Consider the following 13,294-nt stretch of genomic DNA (forward strand, 5'->3'; position numbering starts at 1 on the left):
TACACTGTAGTGACCATTGGATAGGCAAAGTTGATACTCAACATGCACATAACATACACAACTATGTCATACACAGAGCCTGTTAACATGCTACACATAAAGGATTCACAAACCCTCTGTAAAGACACACTCCAGTATCCAAAAACTCATCCACACATTACACATAATATACCTGAGGGGTAGTGGCCTATCATGGGGCATTTAAACACTCTGCAACACACTACACATTCATGTCAGGGAATGCTCCTTATTGGCCTCCTTACAAACCCATGTAACAACTGGTTGTGAAATGGTGAATGTAGCCGAGTTAGTACAGTTCCAGTACAGCATGATTAGTGCTGGTTTGGGAAACATTTGTAGCCTTGAGTGAGCAAATGATGCTTCATGATGATGGCCTATAGTACTATATCCCATCCAGTTATTGTAACCACAGTACTACACATAGCTTTCATTGCTATACACCTCAATGTTGTGTGTGTGCAAACATATGCACCTCTAAACAATATGCATACCAATCACCATTTTCACAACTAACACATATATGCCTTGTGATGCTATTGAATGGCTAGGTCATATGACACACATTGGGTATGTGTGATGTTTAAATATGCAGTTGTGTTTTAGCATGCCATGTCATGGATGACACTAGCGTGTCCACAATATGATCTACACTCACCATAACTACTGTACATTGGGTATGTGGACGAATGGTATTCCATCAATTATACATGCATCACTGATGATGCTGTGTGAATACTCATCATGCATGTGCAAAAACTGTGTCCACAATTATTTGCTAAAGACACAGAGGTTGTAATCAGCATTGGATACATAACTGACACATAGATACACATCCAGCCATGGTATGTAGACCTGTGAGTTATGGTGCACAGTACATTACAGAGTTTTGAATACTTGCACATCAATGTTGTGTCCATGTATGCACTGCATTACAGGAGTAGGCCAATCACCTAATAACAAAACACATGCATCAAAGCCATGTATAGTGTTAGTAACAAGGACTGTCTACACTTGCCTGCATACTGTTGAGCAACACATGTTCTGCATGCTGACATGTGTGATATAACTGTTTTTCGTGTGATATTGTACCCCACCATCACCTGCTATTGTGTATGTTCTGAGATTGCTGGTGTTGTGTTTGTGTGTGTCTGCTTTAAGGAGGAGTGTATTTGTGTGTGTGCATGTGTGCATGTGCGCATTTGCACATGTGTGCTTGTGTGCATGTGCGCATGTGTGCATGTGCATGTGTGCATGTGTGCATGTGTGCATGTGTGCAGGTGCATGTGCATGTGTGCATGTGTGCAGGTGCATGTGTACATTTGTGCATGTGTGCATGTGCACATGTGTGCATGCGTGCATGTGTGCGTGTGCATGTGTGCATGTGGTTTGACATCATGTTCAGGTCTTAAAGTGTGTTTCCTGTTTTCTTCTCACAGGTGCTGAGGTGGGGCTTGTTCAGTATAGCAGGGAACCTGATGTCACTGAGACAGACAGTGATCATGAAGATAGGTGTGTTGAGGCACAGGCAGGTTTGTCAGGGTGGGTTGTTGGGCCACGAATTGACAGTACACAAGTCTCCACCCCATCCATGCACAAAGTCATACTGCCTAGACATCCATCATCACAATTGCCCTAAGCTGAGAGACAGTGTATGGTTGGCACTGGCCAGGACAGTGTGGTATCTATGGCACATGTATCAGGACACAGCAGCCATAGCCAGATGTCTGGAATGGTACCACATAGGCAGATGTCCAGGGGTTCTCGTCAGAGCACTGCTGGTCATCATGCCCCTGGCAGTCGTGCCACAACTCTTTCAACCACCCGCATGTTCCAAGCTATCATGGAGGCACAGGCATGAATGGAGTGGTACACCAAACAGGGACTAAGGGCACACAGGGCTCATAACACCTCTATAAATGACAGTATCTGTGACCTAGCAGGTGTCATACGTAATTACACTGAGGTCATTGATAGACGTTGGGGTGAGACATTGGATGTCCTACACAATGTCATGTCCATGTGTCAGGACAGTGCAGGACAGTTGAGACATCAATGTGGATGTTTGCAAGCGACATCAGCAGCTGGAGGTCACCACGGACATCCAGCACGTCACAGCCAGTGCCAGTACCAGCCCCAGCAATGTTGGGGGGCTATCCATAGACTATACTAGAAGACCATGTGCACATGGCTCTGGCCAGTCCCAGCAGGGACCTGGATCCAGTGGACATATGTCAACCTCTGAGAATAGTATCCAGTCTGGATTAGTACCTGATACTGTCTGTAGCACCCCTGCCAGACACGGGTTCCGTATCCATGGCCAGAGATGGTGACCTGTAAAGCCTGCCAGGTACAGCCTGTAGCTGTCCCACAAAAACTTGTATATGGCAGCCACATGGTGGAACTGTGTGCATGCAGACACACACACATAAACCAGAAACCTAGGAAAAACACATACCTGCACACATTACATCAACAATGGCCCATAACAGTACTCAAGGCCCTTATACACACACTCACACACACATGTCGATTGTATGGCGCAGTGTAGGCCTCTGGCAAACCAACAACACACCCTGTGCATATGATGAAACCTGTGCCACCTCTTGTCATCTGTAACATTGATGCAGGAACAGGCTAACATGGTGCTGATGCACTGGGTGACTTTGATAACGTATAGCAATGGTTGACTGTGTAGCATGTTGTCAGCAGTAAAGTGTAATGATATCCTTGAAGGTGTAGCTGAGCAGGCATGATGCATTAAAGCTGTAATTAGCAATGTTGTATTGTTTTCACCAGTGTTTATTCCAATTGTGTTTTGTTTGCCCATGTGCCACTTGGCTGATATGTGTAGTTGGGTCAGCATGTGTTATACAGTGGACAGTAAGTGTGGGGTGTGTGCAGCACAGGTTTGCAGGTGTACATTTGTGAACATGGTGGAGGTGCACTCTCTGCATGTACGTGCATATTGGACACATGGGCAGGGTGACATGCCCTGTATTGGCCAGTGTTAACACTCCATAGTTTCTATTGGTGGCCAGTATGCATTGTACTACACACGTTTTGGAACTTGAGTACGCATGTGTGTGTATGACACGAGTTGACACTGTGGTGTGGGTGATGCTGTTGTTCCTATCTGTCATTGGTTTGCATTACTAAGGTTAACAGTGTTCCAGCTGCATAATCCTGTATTAATGAACACTGTTCACCTACAGGGTTGCATGGACTGTGCTATCATAAACACAAGAAATTCTGACTTATACAGTAAAAGTGAATTAATCTCATGGACCCTGCCATAAACTAAATATATAATAGAAGGTGTGATGTTATACCAAAAAAGAGTTACATACCAAAAAGGGATAACTTCTCTGGTCAGTATCATTTGGAAAATTCAATCCCTCAATAAACATACAAGGCAAGCTTCAAAATACAAAATGGCAACGATTCCAAAGACAACACTAAAGCTGTCTTTACTGTTGTTCATAATCTACAGGGGAAATTTCAGATTGGATCACAGTTAATGTAAATGGTCATGAAGTACACTTATCTGACTGACATTACCAATTCCTTGTCAGACAGTTTGAATGCGGATTTCACCACCCTGTCGCTATACAAGGGCCACATTTCCAGACCTGCAGAATGTAATACCTGATGATTCACAGACACTCTAGTTAAAACATCTCTTTAACAAGGTCCACACCACAGTAGCAATGGTACTGGACAGTGTCCCTGGCTGTGTCATACACAAGCTGACATATGAAGTCACCACTCACCTAAACGCTCTGTCCAAATGGAGCCTCTATACAGGTTACATACATGTGGAATGATGTACGGTAATGGTGTTCACAGTCCACAAGGGTTGAGCTACGTCTTCTTCTCCTTTCGGATGCTCCCATTAGGGGTCACCACAGTACATCATCTGTTTCCATGTCTTCCTGCCCTCTGCATCTTGCGCTGTCACACCATCCATCTGCATGTCCTCTCTTACCACAGCCGTAAACCTCATCTTAGGCATTCCTCTTTTCCTGTTATGTGACAGCTTCATCCTTAGCATCTATTTCACAATATACTCTGCATTGCTCCTCAGCACATGTACAAACCAACTTAATCCTGCCTATCTGGCATGGTCTACTAACCTTCAAACCTGGCCTTACCCTCTAATATACTTATTCTTAAACCTGTCCACCCTCGTCACACCCAGTGTAAATGTTAACATAAATTGATTAAGGGTAGAACTACAACAGGTCCTGGAAGCTCTCACCCTATAACCCAGATCAATGTTATCTGGAAGGCTATGGAGCACAGCATTATGGAACTCATTAAAAGAGACATTATGAACCTGCAAACACTGCACCAGACCCGCTTAGGTTCTCTAAAGGCCAGATCATGGCTCCTCCACCTAGTAGACTTTAAGCCAGTCAACAAGGCTATAGGTGAGGGAGGGGAGGTCAACACAGCCAAGCTGTAGCTCACCAGCAAATCATACCCATCTCACATACTGGTATTAGACATAACCTCAACAGACTGACCATAAATGAATGTTAGATGATGGCTTGACAACTGACGCACAGATGTAGGACACACAGTAATATTTGCAGCCTCCATGTACTATTCTATGCCAGTAACAAGTGTTATTCACCTGCACTCAGTCCTGGGACAGCTCCTGTTAGGCATATAGCTTTCTTAGGTACAAGCAAACACAGTAGGGATATGTCTACCCACGTTTGATGAAAATGCATACTGTGGGCTATACTTTATTCTCCAGATGACACACACATCCTCCAAAAGGGTATCATACAGATAGATACCTGGTGTCAAACTCATGCTGTAGAGCTATAAGCCTAATAAAGCATAGTTATCCAATTTTAGAAAACAAAGTATCCCCAGAGTACCACATAGGTAGTAGCCCCCAAAATGTGGAACAGGTACTAATGTATACATAGAGCCATGTGTTAAGTCATCTCTCCTTTGATAATCACATTACCAAAGGGTTTTGGAAATCACTCTGTGGAGCACATAAGCAATAAAGCATTTGCATGCAGATCCACAGAGGTTGTTGCACACCTATAATGATTAGTCATCTTTGCCAGACATTGCTTGCTTTGGAACAGGCTTCAAATATACCTCAAGCATAAACCCTTCCTCACACTCTTCAATAGGAACCATGATGAGTGGATATGAAATGGAAGCCATAGCCCAGGGATCACTGCAGTGGATAAACTTGTCACAAGCATACAGAAGTGACCTAAGGTCTGGAATGCGTCAGCACGCTCTGGCAAAGATAACACATGCATTCATGGAGAAAGCAGAGTACCCACCTATGAAGTACTTGAGGTCACATGTATGTATATGGATTTTCCCAACTGCTACCTTACATTTGTAATGCACATACAGTTGTCATTGTGATATGTTATACACTATAAAAATCAAAACCCATTCCATCATTGGTCAATGGTTTCATACACCTGAAGCACAAACACACACGGTCAGCAAGTGCGAGATTCAAACTCTTTTCTAACTACATTATGACACGACAGCAGTACACATTTACCTGACACGCTATACACATTACTGGGATTTCATTTTTCCACAGACATATTTGTAGGATGGTGACGTCATCGGACTTGACAAAGATGAGTATTCAACTTTTAAGGTGTTTGAGTAGTCTCCAAAAAGGTTGCCCCTCCCAAGAAGACACACACACAGTTGGCAAGTGCAAGATTCAAACCCCTATCTAACTACATTATGATATTAAAGCAGTATGCATTTACACAACACGCTATGTGCATTACTAAGGTTTTACCTTTCCACAGGTATATTTGTAGGATGGTGACATCATTGGACTTGACAAAGATGAGTATACCACTTTTAAGGTGTTTGAGTAGTCTCCAAAAAGGTTGCTTCTCTCCAGGGAGACACACACAGTTGGCAAGTGTGGTGTTCTTAATCCAAACTAAGTACGTCTTTACACTTCAGCAAACAATATGGAGTTACAGGGTGCAATACAGACATTACTTGCTGACAGTTTGCACAAAGTTTTTTTTTCACATTTGATAACCTCAGCAGGCTTATCATACTAGGTGTATTGTGAGTGTATTGTATGCATAGGCCATGACCATATCATATATGGGTTGATGCACCACATGCCGACACACACAGGGTCAAACCTTGAGTAGCATCTTACCTTCACCTACATGATACTGCAATATAACAGAAAGATGATAAACTTCAACAATTGACTGAGCTTCTGGTGTCATTCTGTCTGCCTGTGATGACATGATAGACAAGCCTTGTTGCTTCACTACAGATGGTTTGCACCTGTCACCCCTATGCTTCTGAATAATGGCCAAGGCTCGTGATGTCCCCATATTACCTTTTTTAGGCAAGGCTCAAAGGTTCATAGGTTCATAGGTGGGTACTAGTCTATCAGCTCTGGGGCCTATACAAGGCCAGCCAAAAAGGTACCCTGGCTTTTGCCACCCAAGAAATTTATTTTCCTGTGCCACTGTCATGCAAAGATACAGAAGTGATCCCCAGGGTGAATTTCCTATTTCCCATCCAATAATCAAGATTTTCCTTGAAGAGTGCTAATGAGAAGCTTTGTTTGATATAGATAGTTTATTCTGGAGTATGTGAAGTCTGTGGGACAGGAATCTATCCCTCCGGCATGTTCTGCTTATTGTGGTGACAAGGTTTAAGTCCCTAGAGTGTGTAGGTTCATAGGTTCATAGGTAGGTACTAGGCTATCTGCTCAAGGGCATTTATAAGCCTAGCCAGAATGTGTTGGCTTTCACCTCCCTTTTAAATTAGTTTCCTGGGCCTCTGTCTAGCAGGGCCACTGAAGTGATCTCAGGGGTAAATTTACAATTTCCCATCCACTCATCAAGATTCCTCTTGAAGAGAGTCTGCAAGGAGCTCTGCCTAACATCAACTGGGATTCTATTCTAGAGTGAGGGAAGTCTCTGGGACAGGAATCTATCCCTCCAGCATGTCCTGTTTATTGCTTTGCTGAGGTTTAATTCACTGGAGCGTGTGGCTCTAAGAGATTTGTTTTTCTTGAGGTGGAGCATGTCCATTAATTCCAGATTGGACATGGCCTTATACGTCAGGCATAGATCACATCTGAGCAGGCAGTAAGCAACTGAGTAGAGCTGGAGTTTCTTTAGTCGAGCTGCATAGGGCATCTCTTTGAGGTCCATGATCCTCTTGGTGAAGTACTTCTGTGGTCTTACCAGCTGTTGCATGTGCCAATTAAGGTACATACCAAATGGGGCATTGTACTCTATTATGGGCCTAATGAGTGATGAGTGCAGGGGCACAATGACCTCTCTTGATCTAGAGGTGAACCCTTTCATGATTAGGTGGGCTACATAGAAGGAATAACTAACCACTTTGCCAATGTGATTATCAAAGGTGAGCTTACTAGCTACCTGGGTCCCCAGGTCCCTAATTGCATTTTCCGTACCTAGTGGACTACCACCTATGTGGTAAATTGGGGGAACTTTGTTTTTTCCAAAGGGGATGACTATGCATTTTTTGCCATTCAGCTTGAGGCCATGGTTTTGACACCAGGTATCTGTCTCTGTAAGAACTTTCAGGAGGATGTCTGTGTCAGCCAGAGAGTCAACTATGGCCCCCAGTTTACAGTCATCTGGGAACTTGGTCAGCCATAGTCCTTTCATGCTTGCCTGTACCTCAGAGACGTATATACTGAACAGGAGGGGTCTCAGGACCGAGACCTGTGGGATGCCACTTGTGACAGGTTTAGAGTAGGACATGGCACCTGCAACTCTGACCATGTGTATTCTATCTGTGAGCCAGTTGGCCATCCATCTCATGACATGGGGTTAATGTTCAAGCTGGTAAGCTTGTCTATGATGCCAGAGTGGGGAATGGTGTCAAAGGCCTTAGTGAGGTCCATGTAGGCTGTGTGGGCTACCTTCCCTTTATCTATGGCCTTGGTAACTGTTTCAAAGAAGTCAACTAGGTTTAGGAGGTGGGATCTTCCTTTAACAAAACCAAATTGGGTAGAGTCCAGTATCTAGAGGTTCCCAATGTCTCTGTTTATAAGTTTCATGATAATTCTCTCCATAGCTTTGCAGACCAGGCTGGTCAGGCTTATAGGGTGATAGTTCCCAGGTTCTGTTGTGGCACCACCTTTGTGGAGTGGGATGACTTTTGCTGTACACCATTCTTTGGGTACATAGCCTGTGGTAAGGTTGAGTCTGAACAGTGAATGCAGGTGAGGGTTTAGTTCCTTTTAGAGCTCATGTAAGATGCAGCCTGGGACACCATCCAGTCCCATTGATGCTGTGTTCTTAGCTTTGGATAGGGCTGTTGAAGTCTGGGGCTCTGCATTCTTCTGGGATGGACACGGGTCCTTTTGGGGGTGAGGGGGGGTGAAGTTTGCACTGAACTTGTCCACCATGATGTTGGCAATGTCAGTTGGTTCAGTGTATTTTTTGCCATTTTGCAGTAGCTGAAAGCATATCTGAGAGTTGCCACATAAATGTTGGCTATAGCTAAAGAAGGCTTTGTGGTTATCTTTAGATTCCTTGGCAATTTTTCTTTAGAAACTGGACTTGGATTATTTTACGAGCGATCATAGTTTCTTGCTAATATTGATCAGTGATGCCTTTCCTTTTTGGAATTTTTCTCTATCATGTGTTAGTTTCCTCCTTCTGTTGTATAGCTTATTTATGGGCAAGGACCACCAGATTGGTTTCTTCTTTTTGGAGGAGTGAGTCTTGGTATTAATTAGGATGGCTCGATCCATGCATCCCTGTAGATGCTCATAGAATGCACTTGTAAAGGATTCTGCAGATTGAATAGCATTATTCTGTAGCAAGGGGGATTTGAAACTTTCCACTTTGGTCTTGAGAAGTTTGAAATTTGCTTTTGAAAAGTTTCTCACAGTGGTTTTGTTGACTGGGGGGGGTCGGGATGTGGATGTCCAGTGTGATTACTTCATGATCTGATATTACCAGCGAGGGGTTTACCTCTGGTGTGGAACACTGATCCCCCATGTTGGTGATGATCAGGTCCAGTATGTTGTCACCTCTAGTGGGTGTGGTGACCAGCTGTTCCAAGCCATTTGAGTTTATAAACTCTAGGAAGCATTGGGCAAAGGACTTTGTACTCAAGCAATTCTCCCAGTCAATGTTTATGTAGTTGAAATCTAATCATATCATGGTGTTTGGTAGGACCTTTATATTTCCCAGTGCTCTCAGGAATAGAGTGAGGGTCCTGAGACAAGGTATGTGTTCTATAGCAGGCTACGATCTCATAAGCAGCTTTGCCCAATGTTAGTTGCACTTGCATGGTCTCCAAGGCCTTGTGCTGTGCCACTAACCTGGTGGTGTGGGTATCCTTTATGAAAATGGATACACCCCTCCTTTAGTATTTCAGTCTGGGTTTTGGGGATGATGCTCGGAGGGATTAAGATTTCATTAAGTGGAGCATGTCCAACAGCTCTGTGTTTGACATAGCTTTGTATGTTAGGCAGAGATCACCTCTGAGTAGGCGATATGCGACAGAGTAAAGCTGTAGTGTTTTGAGACAGTCTGTTTATGGCACGTATTTGAGGCCACTAATCCTCTTTGTGAGGTATTTCTGCAGGCTTTCCAGTTGTTGTAGATGTCTTGTGAGGTACAAAGCAAAAGGGGCATTGTACTCTATAATGGATCTAATGAGTGATGAGTAGAGGGGAACAATGACCTCTTTTATTCTGCATGAGACACCTTTTGTGATGAGGTGTGCCATGTAGAAGGATTTCCTGACTACTGTGGTGACGTGATTATCAAAGGAGAGTCTACTTTCCACCTGTGTCCCAAGGTATCTTATCACACTTTAGGTGTTAAGTATACTACCACCTATGTTGCAGTTCATGGGTACAGTGTTTTTACCAAAGAGGATGACAATGCACTTTTTGGCATTGAGCTTGAAGCCATGGCTTTGACACCAGGCATCTGTCTCAGTGAGGCCCTTTTTGTAGGATGTCCACATCGTTAGTAGTCTTGATTATGGCTCCTAGTTTGAGTCATCTGGGAACTTCATTAGCCAGAGACCTTCCATGTTAACCTGTACTTCAGGAAAGTAGATACCAAACAGGACAGGACCCAGGACTGATTGGGAAATCCTATGTGGCCCACTTAATCAACAAAGGGTTTGCATCAGGATCCGAAGAGGTAGTGGTGGCCCTCTACTCTTAAGTCATCAGACCCATCATTGAGTATAATGCACCATTTTGGATGTACTCGACTACGCATATCCAGCAGCTGTAGAGACCACAGAGGTACCTCACCAAGAGGATTACTGGCCTCAAACAGTTGTGTTATGTAACACAACTGGTAAAACTAAATCTGTTCTTCATTGCGTATCGCCTACTCAGAGGCACACTCTGCCTAACAAGAGTCATGTCCAACACATAACTGCTATGCATGCTCCATCTACAGATAACAAAATTGAGTTGCCCCTACACACCCCAGGGTTATGAACCTCATCACAACAATGAATACAACATGCTGGTGGGATAGAGTACCATCCCAGACACTTGCCTTACTGTGGAACAGAGTCCCAATGTACATCAGACAGAGCCCCTTGTTGACACTCTTCAATAGGAACCTTAATGAGTGGATGGGAAACAGACAATTCACACCAGGCATCACATCAGCAGCCCCACTAGAAAGGGTCTTAGAGTACTAACTATTAGAACGAAGGCTTGGGAGACTACCCAATGGGGTGGTGAAAGCTCCACAACTTGCCTAGGCTAACATATGCCTTATTGAAGATATGTTCATAAGTATGTAGTAGACTATGTGACAGGTACATGTCTACAGATAGTAGATATGCACTTAATTGTACCATCATGTTGTACTGCAGGCACATGGACCACATGCAGATACTGGTGGCTGTTATGTACACTGGGTGAAATGTGCACCACATGTCTTTTGTGCCATTGGGATGTGTGCTGGGTGGGACAATCCTGGATGGCTCCCTGTCATGGTCACCCTCTTACATACATCTCTGCCCATCCATCTTTGGCTTATTATACTGTGTTCCCCCTACACACACACACATATATGTATGTATATATATATATATATATATATATATATATATATATATATATATATATATATATATATATATATAGGTACATAGGTAGGTAATAGGCTATCTGCCTGAAGGCATATATTAGTATGGCCAGAGTGTGCAGCTATCACCACCCATGGAGTTAGTTCCCTAGGCCTCTGTTAAGGGGGCTAAACTCAGTTTGGGAAAAATTAAAAAAATTGAAAATTTAGAGGCAAATTATAAAAATGGGAAGGATGGGGTTAACCCCCGGGGATTTCCCCAAGGGTGGGGGGAAAAAAGGGTCCCAAGAGTGCAAGAGTAGAAATAGCTGGGTGCAAGACTAGGAGATAGGTGACATCATGGGTGTGTGTGTGTCAGGAATACTGTAAGTTGATTGGAGCCCTGTGGCTCGGGACTGCTCCTAGCTTAGCACAGCTGAGCTAGAGGTGTGTCCAAGTTGCCTAGCACTCATTACAAACTGTAAGCGGGTGTGTGCACTGCACACTGGATTTCACAGGTAAAAAATGGAAGTTAAACTAGGAAATAGCAGCTCTGTGCACATTTGAGCACTCTGCGTGGTGCGCACACAGGCTTAAACAGGGAGGCAATGGGAAGGGAAAACAGCAGTAGGAATGTAATCAAGGAGAACTAGCAAGCTGAGAGGTGAAATGTATCAGACACAGGCAGTATCAAATGCACAGGCAGCAGCCCAGCACACCAATATAAATTATGTAGAAACACATTTCCTTTGTTATCTCCTCCTAAATAACTCTGCACCACCGTGTATACAAATGGGGAAAATTTTAGAAAAACAAAAGCAAGAGATATACGTTAGGGGCTGCTTTTGGTTATCGGCAACCAAAGGCTGTGCAAGAGGCTGAGGGTGGTAGAGAGAGGATGAATGCTGCTGAGCAAATGGCCAGTGAGGAGATGGAGAAGAATGTACTGGGACCCAGGCGTAACTCACCACTGCAGGACCACATACATGAGCTGGAGATAGTGGAGTGCCATAGGTGGACAGGGACCTCCTCACAGCAGATTGCGTTGAGCTGTGCCGCCACACCTCACACAATGGCAGGTAACTAACAGGAGGGGAACCCATCCCAGTGGATACCAAGGTATGTGTAGGCCTACGAATACTAGCTACAGGTACCTTCCAAAGGCCAACTGGGGATATGATGGGGATATCAAAGGCATCAGCATCCAGAGTACTCCACCAGTTCCTGGATGCCATGTCAGCACATGTCGGTGAAATCTATACCTCCCCATCACCCGTGAGGTGTTGGCCAGCAATTTGCATAATTCCCATCAAATAGCAAAATACCGCGAGGTAGTGGGTGCAATAGACTGCATGCACATATGCATCAAAGCACCACCCATTGAGCAGGGTAGGGTCTACATCAACTGCAAGGGCTTCCCCTCCATCAACTGCCAGGTTGTGTGCGATGCCCAGGGCATAATAATGAATGTGTGTGCTGGCTGTCCTGGAAGCTACCACGACTCCCACATCTGGCATAAGACGCAGCTGTACCATAGATTTGTCAATTGAGACATCCCACACTGTCAGCTAGTGGGGGATGCTGGATACACACTGGAGCCATGGCTGATGACACCCATCAGAAATGCACACACACCTGAACAAGAACACCATAATGAGGCACATGCACAAACATGCATCATAATAGAGCGTGTGTTTGTGGTGCTCAAGTCACGGTCCCAGTGTCTGGATACGTCTGCTGGAGCCTTGCTGTACTCACCAACTACATGTACCCAAATTTTCCTTGTATGGGCCATGCTACACAATATAATCCTGCAGAAACAGCTGCAGCAGGAACAGCATCGGCCAGGGTCACACAGCCCCCCACAATTGCCAAGGCTCACAGGCCAGAGTGACCGGAGGAGGAACAACCCAGCCTGCCCCAGTAGGGCAGAAGGGAGGTGGTGCCCAGTATGCCTTGGTCCTGGCAAAGAGGCAACACAGTACATGCACTGCCACAGCAGGGACCCAGGATATGTCACCTCCGACTTGTACATACAGTAAAAGGGATGCCAAAATACGACACTAACTGGAAGCCAACTATGTATAGGGAGTGTACTTGTGCATCCAACATAGGCAGCCCTGCAAACCACCTCAATAATACTGGGGACACTACAAGGTAAGGACACATATGCCAGTTGTGGGGTTCCAAAAACCTTCTCC

The sequence above is a fragment of the Protopterus annectens genome, chromosome 8.part0 (assembly GCF_019279795.1).
Source record: "Protopterus annectens isolate FY-2018-M chromosome 8.part0, PAN1.0, whole genome shotgun sequence".
Taxonomy (NCBI): Eukaryota; Metazoa; Chordata; order Ceratodontiformes; family Protopteridae; genus Protopterus; species Protopterus annectens.